This window comes from Rhinolophus sinicus, chromosome 3 (genome assembly GCF_057876585.1).
Source record: "Rhinolophus sinicus isolate RSI-liver-muscle chromosome 3, RSI-T2T, whole genome shotgun sequence".
Taxonomy (NCBI): domain Eukaryota; kingdom Metazoa; phylum Chordata; class Mammalia; order Chiroptera; family Rhinolophidae; genus Rhinolophus; species Rhinolophus sinicus.
The window spans coordinates 93484596-93503026 of NC_142503.1; the positions used below are offsets into that span (position 1 = coordinate 93484596).

The following is an 18431-nucleotide window of genomic DNA, read 5'->3' on the forward strand; positions in this document are numbered from 1 at the left end:
GGTGCTTTGAAATACAAAAGTTTAAAATTTTTATGAATTCAATTTACTTATTTTTTATTGTTTTGCTTATGCTTTTAACATCTTATCTAAGGAACCACTGCCTAGTCCAAGGTCACAAAAATTTACATCTGTATTTTTTTCTAAGAATTTTACTGCTTCAGCTCTTACATTTAGGTCTATGATCCTTAGAGTTAATTTTTGTATATGGTGAGAGGAATTGTTCTGTTTATTTCATTTTTAAACTGTTTATTTCTAATGTATATAAACTCAATTGATTTTCATATATTTCTCTTGTATTCTACAATCTTGCTGAATTTGTTTATTTGTTCTAGTAGTTGTGTGTGAGTGTGCGTTTCTTAGGATTTTCTATGTATAAGATGCTGTCATTTGCACATAGAGATCATTATACTTCATCCTTTCCAATGTGGATGCGTTTATTTCTTTTTCTTGCCTAATTGCCCTGGCTAGAATGTCCAATACAATGTTAAATATAAGTGGTGTGAGTGGATATCTTTGTATTACTCTGGATCTCAGAGGGAAAGCTTTTAGTCTTTCACCATTGCATGTGATGTTAGCAGTTTGCTTTTCATAAATGTCCTTTATCATATTGAAAAATCTTCCTTTTATCCCTAGTTTATTGAGTGTGTTTATTATTAAAAGGGTATTAGATTTTGTCAAATGTTTTTTCTAAATTTGTTATAATGATCATGTTGTTTTGCCCTTTGTTCTATTAATATTGTATATTAACTTATTTGATTTTTGAATGTTGAATTGACCTTGCATTTCTAGGATAAATCCCGCCTGGTCATACTATATTATCCTTTTTATATGTTAGTGGATTCATTTTCTAGTATTTTATTGAGAATTTTTGTGCCTTTATTCCTAATGATTATTGGTCTTTAGTATTCCTTTCTTACATTGTCTTAGCCTGGTTTTGGTATCAGGGCCACAGAGAATGAGTTGGAAAATGTTCCCTCTTTTTTTGAAGAGTTTTTGAAAGATTGATATTAGTGCTTATTTTTCCCCTAGCTTTATTGAGATATAATTGACAACTAAAAATTGTATATATTCAAAGTGTACAGTGTAATGTTTTGGTATATGTATACTTTGTGAAATATTTACCACAATCAAGCTAATTAACACACACACACACACACACACACACGTGTGTGTGTGTGTATCACATCATAGTTACCTATTTTTTCTGAGGTGAGAGCTTTTGAGATCTACTCTTAGCAAATTTCAAGTATGCAATACATTATAGTTACCATTCTGTGTATGTCTTCATACCTTACTCATTTTATAACTGAAATTTTATAACCAACATCTCCCCAATTCACTAATCCCCCAGACCCTGGTAACCGCCAATCTACTCTCAGTTACTGTGAGTTTGACTTTTTTAGATTCGTATATAAATGAGACATGTCAATATTTTTCTTTCTGTATCTGGCTTATTTCACTTAGCATAATGTCCTCTAGGTTCATCCATGTTGTTGCAAATGGCAGGGTTTCCATCCTCTTTAATGTTGAATAATATTCTATTAGATATATGCCACATTTTCTTTCTTTATTTGTCCATTGACAGACACTTCCATGGTTTCCATGTTGGCTTTGAAAAATGCTGCAATAAACATGGGAGTGCAGATATCTCTTTGTGATAGTGATTTTATTTCCTTCAGATATATACCCACAAGTGAGATTGCTTGTCATATGGTAGTTCTATTTTTAATTTTTGTTTTTAGCAACTTCTATACTGTTTTCCATAGTGGTTGTACCAATTTACATTCCCATTAACATTGTATAGGGTTCCTTTTGCTCCAAATTTGTTCCAACAATTGTTATCTTTTGAATTTTTGATAATAGCCATCCTAACAAGTGTAATTGACATCACATTTTAGTTTTGATTTGCGTTTCCCTGATGATTGGTGATGTTGAATATCTTTTCATATACCTGTTGACTATTTGTATTTCTTCTTTGGAAATATGTTTATTCAGGTCCTTTGCTCATTTTTAAATTGGGTTATTTGGTTTTTGTTATTCAGCTATTTGAGTTCCTTACATAGTTTGGATATTAATCCCTTATCAGATATATTGTTTGCTCCCATTCCATAGGTTGATTTTCTCCCATTCTGTAGATTGCCTTTTCATTTTGTTGTTTCCTTTTCTGTGTGGAAACTTTTTAGTTTGATGTGGTTCCACTTGTTTATTTTTGTTTTTGTTACCAAATCCAAAATACATTGCCAAGACCAAGGTCAAGAAGCTTTTCCTATATATTTTCTTCTTGGAGATTTATGATTTTAAGTCTTTAAAACATTTGAAGTTGATTTTTGTGTACAGTGTAAGATAAAGGTCCAATTACATTCTTTTGTATGTGGATATCCAGTTTTAAAAACATTATTTATTAAAGAAACTATCTTGGCACCTTTGTCAAAGATTAATTATCCATATTGCATGGACTTATTTCTGGCTTTTCAATTTTATATCATTGGTCTGTGTGTTTGTTTTTATGCAGTACCATACTGTTTTGATTACTACAGCTTTGTAGTATAATTTGAAATTAGAAAGTATGATGCCTGCAGCTCTTCTTGCTCAAGATTACATTATCTGTTTGGCTTTTTTTGTGGTTCCATATAAATTGTAGACTATTTTTTTCTATTTCTGTGAAAAATGTCATTGGAAGTTTGATTGGGATTGCATTAAATCTGTAGATAGCTTTGGGTAGAATGGACATTTTAACAATTTCAGTTTCCCAGTCCATGAACCTGGGATATCTTTCCATTTATTTGTGTCTCTTCCAATTCTGTCATCAGTATTCTATAGTTTTTAATGTACAGATCTTTCACATCCTTGGTTACATTTTTTCCTAAGTATTTTATTCTTTATTGATGCTATTATGAATGGGCTTGTTTTTCTCAAATTCTTTTTCAGGTAGTATGATGTTAGTGTGTGGAAACACAACTGATTTTTGTATATTGATTTTGTATCTTGAAAGTTTATTGAATTTGTTTATTAGTTTTAACATTTTTTCTATATATTTGATAATGTCATCTGTAAACAGAGACAGTATTACTTCTTCATTTCTGGTTCGGATGCTTTTTATTCCTTTTTCTTACTTAATGGCTCTGGCTCAGACTTCTAGTATCATGTTGAACAGACATGGTGAGAGTGGGCATCCATGTCTTTTTCCTGATCTTAGGGGGAAAACTTTCAGGTTTTCATCATTGAGTACTATGTTAGCTGAGGGCTGTTCATATATGGCCTGCATGATATGGCTGTACATTCCTTGTCTGCATAATTTATTGAGTTTTTAATCATGAAATGATGTTGAATTTTGTTAAATGCTTTCTCTGCGTGTATTAAGATGATTATATGATTTTTATCCTTAATCTGTTTATATATCACATTTATTGATTTGCATACATTGAACAATCCGTGCATCTCAGGGATAAACCCCACTTGATCATAGTGTATGATCCTCTTGATGTGCTGTTGAATTTGGTTTGCTCGTATTTTGTTGAGGATTTTTACATCATCAAGGATATTGGTCTGTAATTTTCTTTTTTTGTAGTTTCCTTGTCTGACTTTTGTATCAGGGTAATGCTGGACTTGTAAAATGAGTTTTGAAGCATTCTCTCCTCTTCAGTTTTTGAAACAAATTTAAAATGATTGGTATTAATTCTTCTTTAGATGTTGGTAGAATTCACCAGCGAAGCACTCTGGTCTTGGGCTTTACTTTGTTGGGAGATATTTTATTACTCATTCAACCTTCTTACTTGTTATTGGTATGTTCAGATTTTCTATTTATTTATGATTCAGTTTTGGTAAGTTGTATGTTCCTAGAAATGTATCCATTTCTACTAGGTTATACTATTTGTTTACATATAATTGTTCATTGTGTTCTCTTAAGATCCTTTGTGTTTCTGTGGTATCAGTTGTAATATTTCATCTTTCATTCCTGATTTAATTTATTTGAGTCTTTTCCTTTCTTAATCTATCAAATGGTTTGTCAATTTTGTTTATCTTTTAAAAATATCAAATTTCATTGATCTCTCTATTGTTCCTCTAGTCTCTATTTCTTTTCTTTCTGCTCTGATCTTTGTTGTTTCCTTCTTTCTGTTTATTTTGGGCTTAGTTTGTTCTCCTTTTTGTAGTCCTTGAAGTATAAAGTTAGTTGTTTATTTGAGATCTTTGTTTTGTTTTAGTGTAGGCATTTATTGGTATAAACTTCCCTCTTAGAACTGCTTTTGCTTCATCACATAAGTTTGGGTATGTTGCGTTTCCTTTTTTGTTTATCTCAAGATTTAAAAAATTTCTCTTTTAATTTCTTTTTAACCCATTGGTTGTCAAATTTCTACATATTTGTGAATTTTCTAGTTTACCTCCTCTTATTGATCTAGTCTTGTATCATTGTGGTTAGAAAAGATACTTGCTATGATTTCTATCTTCTTAAATTTGTAAAGGCCTGTTTTGTGATCTATCTGTGAAAATATTCCCTGTGTACTTGAGAAGAATGTATATTCACTGCTGTTGGATGAAATGTTCTGTATATGTCTGTTAGGGCCATTTCATCTAAACTGTAGTTCAAGTCCAATGTTCCCTTATTGATTTTCTGTATGGATGTTCTGTCCATTGTTGAAAATGGGATATTGAATTCCCCTACTATTATTGTATCGCTATATATTTCTCCCTTCCAATCTCTTAATATTTGCTTTATATACTTAGGTGCTCTGATATTAAATGCATGTACATTTACAATTATTATATCCTCTTAATTGATCCCTTTATCCCTATGTAATGACCTTCCTTTATCTCTTATTAGAGTTTTTTTTTTGTTTGTTTTTTGTTTTAGATTTTATTGGGGACGGGAAACAGGACTGTATTAAGGAACAGTGTGTACTTCCAGGACTTTTTTCCAAGTCAAGTTTTTGTCCCTTCAATCTTAGCTGTGGAGGGTGCCTTTCGGCTTCAAGTTGTTGTCCTTTCAGTCTTAGTTGTGGAGGGCGCAGCTCAGCTCCAGGTCCAGTTGCTGTTGCTAGTTGTAGGGGGCACAGCCCACCATCCTTTGCAGGAGTCAAACCAGCAACCTTGTGGTTGAGAGGACGCGCTCCAACCAACTGAGTCATCTGGGAGCTCAGCGGCAGCTCAGCTCAAAGTGCCATGTTCAATCTTAGTTGCAGGGGGCAGAGCCCACCATCCCTTGCGGGACTTGAGGAGTTGAACCGACAACCTTGTGGTTGAGAACCCACTGGCCCATATGTGAATTGAACTGGCAGCCTTTGGAGTTAGGAGCATGGAGTTCCAACCACCTGAGCCACCGGGCCGGCCCTCTTATAACAGTTTTTGACTTAAAGTCTATTTTGTCTGATATAAATATAGCTACTCCTGCTCTCTTTTGGTTTCCATTTGTATGAAATATTTTTATCCATCCCTTCACTTTCAGCCTATGTGTGTTCTCAAAGCTGAAGTAAGCCTCTTATATAGATGGTTCTTAAAAACAAACAAACAAACAAAAACGAAAAAAACTCCATTCATCTACTCTATGTGTTTTGAATGGAGAAATTAATCCATTTACATTTAAAGTAATTAGTAATAAGTAAGGACTTACTGTTGCCATTTTGTAATTGCTTTCTGGCTGTTTTGTAGTTCATTTGTTCCTTTTTTCTCTCTCTTGCTGTCTTCCTTTGTGATTTGGTGATTTTCTGTAGTGGTATTCTTTGATTCCTTTCTCTTTATCTATTGTGTATCTACTAGAAGTTTTTGCTTTGTGGTTACTATGAGGCTTACATAAAAACATCTTATAGTTATAACAGTCTATTTGAAGTTGACAGCAACTTAAATTTTATTTCATACAAAAAACTACCCTTTTACTCTCCCTTCCAAATCTTATGTGTATCCATTAACAAATTATTGTAGCTATAGTTATCTGTACATCTTTTGTCTTTTAATCTTCATACTAGACTTAAAAGCATTTTACACATCACCATTAGAGTGTTCTAAATATGGCTATCTACTTATCTGTACCATTGGGTTTTATACTTTCATATGTTTTCATGTTATTAAACACCCTTCTTTTTCAGTTTGAATAATTCCTTTTAGAATTTCTTATAAGTCTTGTCTAGTGATGATGAACTCCTTCAGGTTTTGTTTATCTGGGAAAGTCTTTATCTTTCTTCCATTTCTAAAGGACAGCTTTGCTTAGTAAAATGTTCTTGGTTGGCAGTGTTTTTCTTTCAGCATTTTCAATATATCATCCCACTGTCTCCTGGCCTGGGAGGTTTCTGCTTAGAAATCCAGTGATAGCCTTATAGGGGTTTCTTGTACGTGATGAGTCATCTTTCTCTTGCAGCTGTCAAAATTCTCTCTTGGTACTTGATTTATGATAGTTTGATTATAATGTGTTTCATTGAAATCTTTTTGGATTGAGCCTGTTTGGGTACTTTTGAGCTTCATGTGCTTAGATGTCCAAATCTCTCTCCAGATTTGAGACGTTTTCAGCTATTATTTCTTTAAACACTCTTTCTGTCCCCTTCTCTCTTTTCCTTCTGGGACTTTTATTATGCATATATTCTTTGTGGTGTTCTGTAAATCCCATAGGCTTTCTTCATTTATTTTCATTCTAATTTCCCAGGTATTTTTTCCCTTTGACCCATAGGTTATTTAGAAATATGTTATTTTCCTAAAATCTGGAAAATTTTCCAGATTTTAGAGTTCACCTTGTTTGTCTTCCCTTAGGGATATTTCAGTATGGCCTCTCGCCCATGTCGGACAACTGCTGTCATATCTGTTGTTTGGTTCTCTACTTGTTAAGGTGGAAGGGCAAATCCTATCCCTATTTACTCCATGTGGCTAGATGCAGCTTATATTTGGGTTTGATTCTACCATCTTACTATTTATTTTCTGTTTGTTCCCTTAGCTTTTTTCATTTTTGCCTCTTTCCCTTTCTTCCTTAGGATTGAGGTTTTTTATTTTGGTTTTATCATTCATTTTTATTACTTTTGTTATATCAGCTAGTTCTCGCTCTTGTTCTGTGTGATTGCCCTAGAATTTATTCTTTGAGTCTTTAACTTATCACAATCTACATTTAAAATATATTTAACATTTCATGAATAATATAAGAACCTTAAAATAGTACCTTCCACTTCCTCCCTTCCATCCTTTGTGCAGTCCCACATTTTACTTCTATGTAGGTGATAAACCTCACCATGCAGTGGTATTTTTTCTTTAAAAGTCAATTATTGTTTTGAAGTATTAAAATGAAATAAAATATGTTTTATATTAGTCGACATATTTGCCATTTCTGTTCCTCTTCATTGTCTTGTACATATCTTCTTCCTTCAGCCTGAAAATTTTCTGGAAAATTTTTGGAAGCCTATTTTCATTGAATAAAGAATTCTAGAACACCTACCTGAAGTAGTGCACCTTGGAGCTTTTCATCTAAATAACTCCTTTAAAAAAAATAAAGTACTAATTTTAAAATAAATATTTCTGTAACTAAAAAAAAAAAAAAAAATTTTAGGTTGAGTCTGTTAGCACTCTAAAGATGTAATTTTATTGTCCTCCAGATTTCATTGTTTCTGACAAGAAGTCAGCAGTCATTCTTATCTTTATTCCTTCTATATACTGGGGTGCCGAAAAAAATGTATACACATGACTTGTGTTCATCTTTTGTTCTCAGTATATATTGAGTATTACAATTTTAATACAGCTCTTTCCTTTCTTAAAATGTGTATACATTTTTTTGGCACCCTCTGTATGTGTCATTTTTCCCCTCTGGCTGCTTTTAAGATTTTCTCTTTATCATTGGTTTTCAACAACTTGATTATGATGTGCTTTAATGTAGTTTTCTTTGTATTTACTCTTCTTGGGAATCTTTGAGCTTCTTGGATCTTTGGGTTTATGGTTTTCATCAAATTGGAAATTTGAAAACAATTCAACCCTTATTTCTTCACCCTCTGGTACTCTAATTATATTTATAGGTCTTCAGGGCTCTGCTAAATTTTTTTATCTTGTTTTTCCCCCCTCTAATCTGCAGTTAAGCTCATCCAATGAATCTTTCATTTCAAACATATTTTCTGCTCTAAAAGTTCCATTGGGTTCTCTTTTATGTATGCAATTTCTCTTCTCATTATGTTTACTTTTTTCTTTACAATCTTGAACACACTTGTAATAGCTGTTTTAAGTCTTGTCAGCTAATTTGATTATCTTTGTCATTTCTTGATCTATTTCATTGATTTTTTTTCTTGGTTATGGACCATATTTTCCTTTTTTGCATGTGTACTAAGTTTTTTTCTTTACAGTTTTATTGAGATATAATTCTCATATCATATAACTCACCCATTTAAGTACAAACTTTAATGATTTTCAGCATATTCACAGAGTTATGTACCCATCACCAAAATTAATTTTACAATATTTTTATTGCCCCCAAAGGAAGACCTGATCCTGTCAGCCCTTATTCCCTAATTCTCACCACTTATGGCTCCGAGACCTAGGCAACTACTAATCTACTTTCTGTCTGTATAGATTTGTCTATTCTGGATATTTTATATAAATGGAATCATGGTTGTGATATGTGATTCTTTGGTACTTAATATGTTTTCAGGATTCATCCATGTTGTATCTCATATCATTACTTTATTTCTCTTTGTTGCCAAATAATGTTCCATTGTATGGATATAGTAATTTTTGACTGGACATTGAATATTGTAATGTTATGTTATTCTCCTTCCATATCCTTCCATTCATAGAAACTTTGTGAAGCTGATATGACTTCCCCTACTTTACAGATGAGGAAAGAGAGAAGGGCACACAGTGAGTAGAACTTGTAGGAGACTGGCATGAGCGAAGACACATGGCCTTGACCTGAGAGGGAAGACATAGCCATGCTTTAGAAAAGGGCTGAAGAGAGAGAGATATGAGTCTTCTCTGAAAAGTAAGTTAGTCTGATGAAGCAGACACAATCATACTCTGGAAAGTCTAGTCTGAGGAGGCCCTGCCATGCCCTGAGAAGCTCCAGTCAGAGGGGAGACTTGTGACCCTTCCCTGGGAGCTATGACCCAAGGGAAGATGTGTCTGCCCCCTAAAGAGCCCCATTCACCAGGCCTCCCCAAGAGGGTCAGTGGGCATGATCCTGGGTCCCAAGTCACCTTCAGCTCTGGGGTGCTTTGCTGTGGCACAAGCCTGCATGTACCTGCAGGAAGCCAATGTCCAGGCAATTCCAGAAGGGATGCCAGACACATGGCCAGGACCCTAAATTACCCAGCGTGGGCTTTCCCCATAGCTGCTGCTCAGAAGTTTCCAAATGACTACATGAGAGCTGACCAGTCTAGTAAACATTTATTCAGATCTGCTCAGTATGTAGAGTTGGGTCACCTGCGTCCTGCTCTGAAATCTTCTTTCACTGTATCTAAAGCCTCTTGCTCTCTCACCAGTAGGCTCAGTTCTACCCCAAGCTCTAGAGTTAGCTGGGCCCTCCCTGAAGCAGGGGAGATTTAAGCAGTTCCAGACTGTCCATCTGGAGATCCACCTCAAGTTACCCTGGCTCTGGGTCTGACCGCATTTTTGATATCTGAGTGCTGGGCTCATTCCCTCAGAGCAGGCTTCACCACTTACCCTGATTGTGGCACTTAGGGCCTATATGACAGAGTCCCTATCTCAGCTGTCCACCCAGCCAGTCACCCTTCCCTGGCCTCTGCATCAGGCCCTGAGTTCCCTGGGCCACCCACTCACCCATGCTGGACTCTGCATGTCATGTATGAGCACACTGCTATCTCTCATGGGCCATGCTCAAGGCTGAAACCTGCATTTGGGACGCTCTGCTCTCCTCAAATCAGATCTTCCAGCATCACTCGGTCACCCCCAACCAGACTCCCCCCAGGGATGCTGGTCCTCCAGGCAGCACTTCTAAATCTAGCCCACAGGCCTACACACAGCCAAGTTCTTGTCCTCATGGACCTTGTGGGGTTTGTGGTCCAGACAATCATGGCATGGGGTGGGCACAGTGTTTCTCTAAGGTCACATTTCATTCTTAACCCCAATCAACTACTGCATTTGGTTGGAGTTTGGGAGGAATGAGATGGGAGATGAGACAACAGAGGTATTTTGGGCCTCTGTGGTTGGGGCTCCAAATCTGGTGTAGTGCCCCCCTCAGATTGTCACTGCTGCTGGTGGGCAGCCCTTCGACACCAAGAGCCCTGCCTCTCCACCATGTGCCTGGCTCTCCGTTTGAGTTCCCCAGAAGTACAGCTGGAGTCAAGAACTGGGTAGCATTATTTTTTGAGGGAAGGAAGCAGGATGTGGCCTCAGCAAAAGTGTGCTCTTTCCTGATCACAAGGAAGGTTTTAGAGCATAAATGGCAGCACAGCGTTGACCCTCCTTGGGGCAAAGGGGCCTCCATTTCAGTTGGCCATTGACTGTAGGCTGCTCAATTTTCAGGCTGCTATCTCTCATTAGCTGAGGGCTGTTCTTTGGAGAAGGGGCAGCTGTGGGCCATGGGCAGCCGACGTCCACGGCTCACAGTTGTGTGGGTACACAGACCACCAGGGGGAATCTGAGTGGGGGGCTGCAACGGCATCAATGATAGCACCTGTCCCTGTCTCAGAGTCTTCAGGCCGGGGGTCCTCTCAGCCTGACAGCAAGCACATCCAGGATGTGGAGTGGGGGTTAACTCTCCAGGCAGTGACCTCAACTGATGAGTGAGGGAAGCCGGTCCCCTGATGCTTGGACAGGCATTCTGTATAGTCCCCAGAGGTTCCAGGGCAATTGTTCCGTGCTGCCGGCAGCAGACCTTGAGTGCATCCGTAGGTGGCCTTAATGTCGTCCCTGCTCCTCCCTCCTGCCTCTTGGAATCATCTCCCAAATGCATGCCTTTGCTGAGGCACTGTGTTCAGGGGATCCAAACTGAAATGCCTGGGGCAGAAGTTTGGCCTTACCCTTGAGGGTAACAGAGACCCGTGGAAGATGTTGTGCTGGGTCAGGGTGACGTACTCAGGTTTTTGCTTTAGAACAGTCCAAAGGGGCGGTGAAAAGTGGACATTGTCACAGTGGACTGTGCAAGAGGGGGATCTGCTGGTAGATGTTGGGGGAGGAAGAGGACAGGAGTCACTGAGAGGGAAAGAGAGAGAGAGGGGACTTGGTGCTGGTTGGAGGGGAGGAAGAGTCTGTGACCCGAAGCCCTGGCAGCCTGGAGCCGGGGGCCTGGGGCAGGATGGGGCCGCAGAGAGGCACTGGTTTGGGGACAAAAGAGAGATTTGGTTTGCCCAGTGCCCTCCCTCTCAAAGAAGCAACAGTTACATGAAGTGTCCAGAATAGGCAAGTCTGTAGAGACCGTGGGTAGATTAGCAGCTGCCTAGAGCTGGTAGGGGTGGGAGTGGGGCCCAGAGGATGGGAGCTGTGAGGAGGAATGATAGCTAATGGGTACGGAGTTTCTTTTTGGGGTGATGAAGTGTTCTAAAATCGACTGTGGAGATGATTCTACGACTGTGAATATATTAAAAAGTATTGAATTGTACACTTTAAAAGGGTGAATTTTATTGTATGTGAATTATATCACAATACAACTATTATCTTTTTAAAAAGCAATGAGTACAAAGTTGTACAAGGGATACGAGTTGGCTGTGGAGGGAAGTTTGCTGACTAATGGAAGGTGGGATGGACTTCAAAAGGCCTGTTACTCACCCCACCTTATTTGCCAGTGGAGAGCCGGGCCCTGGTCTTGCGCACAAGACAGGGTGAGTCAGGGGCTTCAACCTAGATCTCCGGACTCCCTAGTCCAGTGGCCCCCCCACCATCTCCAGACACTTTGCCTGCAGTTGCCCCCTCCTGGTCATTCCCTCTGGCAGCATTGCCTTCCCTTTGGCCAGTGGCCTGCTGAGAAGTGGGTGACAAATTGGAAGAATGACATTTCTGCAGTCTGCCCCCACCCTGCCTTGCCTGGTGAGTCTGACTGTCCCCCCCAACCCCCCAGGTCTTTTTACTGCCAACGAGGCAGCCTGGGAGGACCTGGCTTGGGTGAATGGACAAGATGTTTAGTTCTCTGAGCAAGAAGGTCGGGAAATTGAGTCTGACACCTGGCAAGACCCACTGCCTGGGCAGCACGCTAGGGAGGCTGGCCCGCACCCCGGCCAGGCTCTTCCAGGCCAGCCCCTTGCTGGGGTCCTGGCAGAGGCCAGAAGTGGGTGCGCCGGGGACTGTGCGTGGGGTGGGGGTCGGGCAGTTGGCCTGTGGGTAATGGAAAAGCTTGAACATTGGTCATGGCGGGCCTGCAGTGTTCATGTGTTGATGTCAACAATAGAAGAGGAATTTGTGACCTTTTGCCAAAGATGCTAGGATTCCCGGTGGCTGCCTCAGAATGCATGCTCGGACAATTCCTGGAACCTCTTGCCACCATTGCCCCACCCTTGCTGCTAGCAAGACCACCAAGCCCCCTGCCTTAGACACCTCCATTGACCTCACCACTCCCACTCTGACAGCTCCCTCAAGGCTAAAAGCTTAGCCTAGCACTGGCACTCAACGTCCCCCTTCCACCTTTCCAGTGTCACTCGCACCTTCTCAGTGTCATTCTCAGCAGACACCCTGCTGTGCCCTGCCTCCATGCCTTGATGGCCCCAGGGGCTCAGCGCTGCTCAGTGCCCACCCAGTAGAGCCATTGCTGTCCAACATGGCCTTGCTTCCTTCTGGGAACAGGATGGTCTGTCCCCCGGCCGCATCCTGACTCTCTGGCACCCCAGACACTGGGCATCTCACTGAGTTGGAAACCCCTACACTGTTAGCTGCCTGAGTCATGCCTGATGCTTCACTAACATTGGTTAATGCCAGGAGGCAACTGGGTCCCCTTCCTGTCCAGTGTCCTTTCTGAAGCTAAATGCTCATCAGTGACACTGACTGACCAGAGGGGGCTTCTGAGACTGAAATGAAGTCACGGCGGAAGGAGTTTCAATGTTCATTGGAGGGGTCTGGGTCAAGAGTAACCCTCAGCATCTCTCCTCTGACTGTTATTCTCATCGTTACTGTAGCCTCCAGTTGCACCGGCCACAGCACCATCCCTATCAACACCACCATTGCTGCCACCAATATCTGCATTGTCGCCATCATTTCCTCCGTCCTCGCCTTCATCCTTCCTACCACTCCTACCAGCACCGGCACTCCCATCCCTACCATCTTCAGTGGCTCTAGCATCACTACCACCATATCTCACTGCCATCTCAGTCGTCCCTATAACTTCCTCCATCCTCACCTCCAACCTCACCTCTTCCCTCCACCCTCACCTCCTCCCACCACCTTCACCTCCATCCTCATTGCCAGCCTCACCTCCATCGACTTCACCATCTCTATCATCATCACCACTGCCACCCCCTTAGCTCCCAGATTGAACCCCTGACTTCACTAGACATTTCTTACTAACCAGGCATGTGTCTGGTTGGAGAGGCACCCCTGGATGTGGGGTGTGGCCAGACGGCAGGTTCTGGCTGTCTCGTGGCTTGTGTCTGCCTGTGCGCTGGAACTCTTGCCTTGCCTGGTGGTGGTGACTCAGTGGTGGAGGTCTGGGCTGACTGACTTGGCGTCCATGCAACCAATGCCTGAGAGTCAGTGGGCAGCCCACGCTCAGGCCCACCTCGTTCATGTGCTCTGAAGCTGAGGAGCCTGTCATCACATGTGATCTCAAAGAAATCAGGAGATTCCGGGGCGGGGAAAGAGCCTGAAGTGGGAGTCAGAGCTCTGGCTGTGCCATGGACTCAGTATGGTCTCCAAACGTCACTGCCTCTCTCTAGACCTCCTTTCTCATTTTAAAATGGCAAGAGTAACCCGCCCTTTCTCCATGGAGAGCTAAACAAAGTGCAAAGTGTGTCCACAGCCTCCGCTCCTCAGAGGGCGAGCTGCACAGCAGGGTGCCCCTGTCAGCCTGCCTAGGGACATTTCTGGCCTCCACGTTTTACCAGCTACGGGACCTTAAGGAAGTCACTTACTGTTTCTGCTCAGCATCTGTTTCCTCATCTACAAACGAGGTAAACAGTAGACTCTGCCTCTTAAGACTGCTGTGAGGATTAACTGAGATCATCCACGGACAGCACTTAATTCAAATTCCTACCTGTGCACTAGGCGTGCAGGGATGGTGAAGCCCCACTTTACAGAGGGGGACGCAGAGCGGGCAGGGGGGGGGTCAGCGGGGACAACTGCCTGAGATCACCCAGTCAGAAGTGACAGAGCAGGGATTGGGAGCCAAGCCATGAGCTTCCTGCTTTCTTTTCTAAGTTCCTGCTGATTTGGGAGCACGTGGCCAGACTGCGAGGGGCACACAGGGGTATTGAGGCCCAGCTCCTGCCCTGGAGCCCATGGCCTGGGCCAGGGAAGGGAGAAGATTGGGCAGCAGAGCTGAGCTGTGAAGAAGTGTACAGTACAGGCCTGGCTGTGAGACTCGGCAGGAAGCACTGGGGTTGCTCAGGGGCAGGACCCTGGAAAGGCTGGGTTGGGGTGGGTGTTAGGGAACCAGGGGGGCTTGGAACACCAGGGAAGACGAACATCCCAGTCAAGGGTATCTGAGTAAGGAAGTGCCCCAGACTGGAGGGGGCATGGCATGGGGTCAAAGAGGGCAGATGTCTGGCCTGTGGGTACGAAGAATCTGGATCTTGAAAGCCAAGTGCTGAAAGGGTCCTTGGAGCCCAGTAGCACATCCACCTCGTTCAAAGGACAACCAAAGCCAGAGAAAGGGCAGGAAAGGGCAGAATCTGAGCTGTGACTGGGCTCCCTCCTCCTGCTGCCCTGGGCTGGCAGTGTCTTTCTGATTAGCAAAACTGTCCAACATCATGAAGACTGGTGGTCAAGGGTGTCTTGAGTTCTGGACTTTCCTCCCCGCTTGTTCTTCTTGTTTCAGTATGAGGGGCCATACTTCAGAGGAGGCCTCAACGAAACAACAGTCAAGAGAGTGACGTAACGATATTAGGATTTCTGGCCACAGATCTCTCGGCAGACCCTCTTTCCTGTGCAGCACTTATGTGGGGTCACTGCCTACCCCATCTTCACTAGAGCTGCCCTTTATGAGTCCCCACTAGACACCAGACACCATACCATGTTAGTATCTTTGTTTCACAGTGGAGAAACTGAGGCTCAGAGAGGTTAAGTAACCTGCCCAAGGTGCTTAGCTAGAGCAGAGCTGAGGTTAGATGCCAAGCCTGCCTGATGACCCCTTGGGAGGCACACACTATAGCCCCCAGTCTCCATCCACTAGACCAGGACCTGTGGGGAAAGTGATGAGCTGGACGATGATCTGGGGAGGAGTGGAAAGCAAGATGAGCAGCTGCTGTCACAGCCAGCTGCCTGCGGGCCAGGGCTCCCTGCCACCCACAGCCCAGCCTGCTCCCTGCCAGGGCCTCCTGCCTAATGCCTTGTGGGCGGCCAGAACGCCCAAGCTCCTGGGGCCACCACCGTCTCACTGCGTAGCCCTGGCACAGCTCCTCATGCCAGTGGGCCTGGATGCCCACAGCACCATCCACAAGCAAGCCCTGGCCCTATGGCCCACCACGGCCAGTCATGGGGTCCGAGCAGGCAGGCTGGGCTCTGTCTGTGGACACATAGACCATTGAACAGGAGACATGAGGCCTCCATGTCTGCCTCTGGTCAAGGTTGGGCTCCAATCTGCCATCTGGGCTTCCCAGACAAAGGAGCTACCTACCACCCGCCTATATAGGAAACCTATCTGCGGTGGGAGAGGAGAACCGGGGCCCAGACAGCAACTGAGCATTTTAGGATGGAATTTCCAGGTAGAAGGAGGAAAGCTGAGACCAGCCATGTGCCCTGGATGGTCCCCGGCACCCTTCCTCAGCCTGCCTCCCTTGGTCCTCCTCTGAGCGCCTTGTCTCAGTGAGCGAAACGGCCCAAGCCTCACTCCCTGTGGGAGACCTAACAGCTTCTAATGAGGCCCACGTAGTCGTTGCTCTAACACAGACCTCTCCATCCCTCACTGGAATCATTGCACCAGCCCTGCCAGAGCCCTCCGCTCCCCAGGCCCCCTTGCTTGTCCAGCTCCACCAGTAGTCAGGGTGGCCGCGTCACCCTGAGCTTTATACCTTCCCAGGCTCCCTGTTGACTGCAGAGAAAGTTCCACCTCCTTAGCCAGGTAGTCAAGACCCCTGGTGTCCTAAGTCATCCATGCTTTCTGGGCCTCGGTCTCCCTGTGCATCTCACCCACCCTCCAGGTAAAACACTTGTGGCCCTTGAAAAGTGGGCTATTCAGCGGCACCTCCTCAGCACCAGGCTTGGAAAGTCCTTCCTGCAAGATTTGGCTAAAACACCACCCTGTCCATGAAACATCCCCCTGATTCCCCATGTCTGGTCTGGAGCACAGACCACTGGCTCCTGGGTGGCTCCTGGGTGGCACATTGATTGTTATTCCCGGGGCACTGATTGGGGTCTTAGCCTATCTTCCCCTCTAAAATGAAATCTAAAGGCAGGCATCAACCTTGCTTCCTTCTGTCTGTGGTCTCGGTGCCCAGCACAGGGTCTGGCTCAGAGAAGCACAGGAATACATTCATTCATTCATTCATTCATTCAATACTGTTGAGGTGTTCTTTGAAGATTGGACAATATTCTCAAGCAGGACAGACATGGGCAGCCATGCTCAAAACCACAGGGTTTGGGGGCAGCTGATAGGACCTGGGAGGCAAGGAGAAGTATGGGCTATTGGTGTCTGATGGGGGAGCCCTGGCCCCTGGCCCTGGAAAGGCCTGTTTTAAGGCAGCCTGCTGCATGGGACAGCTTGGGTTTGAATTTAAGCTCTCCCACTTCCTATCTGTGTATTCTGGGTAAGCCACTTACCCTCTCTGAGCCTATGACAACATTTTCCCCTCGGGTTTTATAAGCAATGAGGTGGGTGCTTCATAGATGGTTATTCTTTACCCCTTCCTTTTTTGGGGAGCTTCTGGTTCGGTGTGGGTCACTTGGGACCTTTCCTCAAAGAACCAGAGAGTTGGGGTTCTGCAGTCCCTAGAAGCATGCCAATGTGGCCGTGTGGGAATGTGGGGGCAGCAGAGTGGTCTCTGCCCTGGGGGGTGGGCTGCCTGAGTGGGCTGCACATGGCTGCCTACCTACCCTTCCTACCCAGAAGCCTCCACGGGCCCCTGCCCTCTGTCCTCCTCGGCAGCCCAGCAGGGCCAGTACAGGGTATGCCCTGTCATTGGGACTGGCCCTGTGCCTGGCATCCCTCTGGCATTGCCTGGGCACCAGCTTCCTGCAGGCGGATGCGTCTTGTGTCCTGTGCTGGCAGGCCCTCCCCAGAGCTGAAGGTGCCTTGGGGCCAGGCCCACACCCATTGACCTTCCCAGGGGAGGCATTGATGAATGGGGACTTGTAAGAGAAGGGTCACATCTCCATTCAGGTCACAGCAACCAGAGCTAATTGACACTTCCCACCTCTGACTATGGATTCTCAGAGCAGGGCCTTGTACCCCCCTCAGACTAGACTTCCTGGGGCAGGGCTGTGCCTCCCCCCTCAGACCCTTTCCAGAACATGGTGATGTCTTACCCCTCAGACTAACTTACTTTTTAGGGCAGGTCCATGTCTCCTCCTTCATACCAGCTTCCCAGGGTAGGACCATGTATGACTTCTGTTCAGACTAGGGAAGGGAGTTAGTTGCAAGAACATTCTAGAAACACTTGCTGGTGGAGGAAGCATGGTGAATTCAAGGCCCTAACAAAGGTCCTACGGGTAGGTGTCAAGTGATAGAGGAGGGAAAATAATGGATGAAGAGTGAGAGGTCCTGGTGGGTCCTATGGCACCCCAAGACTGGGCTTTGTCCTGAAGATTATGGAGAACCAGGGAGGGGAGCAAGAAGGTCAGATGCATGTTTCTCATGAGTCCCTCTGGGTCACAGGAAACAAAAGCCTGAGCAGCCCTGTGGTGGTGGGTGGATGGGAGAGACAAGTTGGGGCCACTTGGGAAGGAGAAATTGATAGGCTTGTGAAAGGGGAAGGATTGGGGACTCAGGCCCAGCTCCCTGGTCTCTGGCTGGGGCAGTTGAGGTGGGGTCCACAGCAGGTGAGCGATGATGAGGGCCTGTACCTGCAAGGTGCCCAGGGGCCGTGCAGGTGGAGGTGTCCAGAATGCAGCCTGGGGAGTATGTTTGCATCAGATGTAGGGTGGGAAGAGTGGCATTGCCGGGTGTGAGGTCACCTGGGGAGAGGGAGATTCTGAGATCGGGTGGGAGGACACAGGGAGGAGTCAGGACGAGAAAGCCTTTGTTTCCTCTTCTAGAAAAGGGGAAAACACGTGCTGCTTGGCCTGTATCCCTGACTGGGGGGCCCAGAGCAGCGAATGCCCGATGGCTCTGTAGGCTCCCTGATGGCTCACTGGCCTGGCCTGAGGCCTCCCGCCTCCCCAGACCTTCCACTCAACACAGAGCCCTTGCCCGCCTTTGGAATTTTCCAGGTGGAAATTCATCT

General features: G+C 44.3%; 1 pseudogene; it reads left to right on the plus strand.

Moving 5' to 3' along the window:
• LOC109459976 (small ribosomal subunit protein eS6 pseudogene) overlaps positions 1–13378 on the plus strand; it is a 44044-nt pseudogene extending 30666 nt beyond the window's left edge.
• Positions 13379–18431: the final 5053 nt, after the last annotated feature.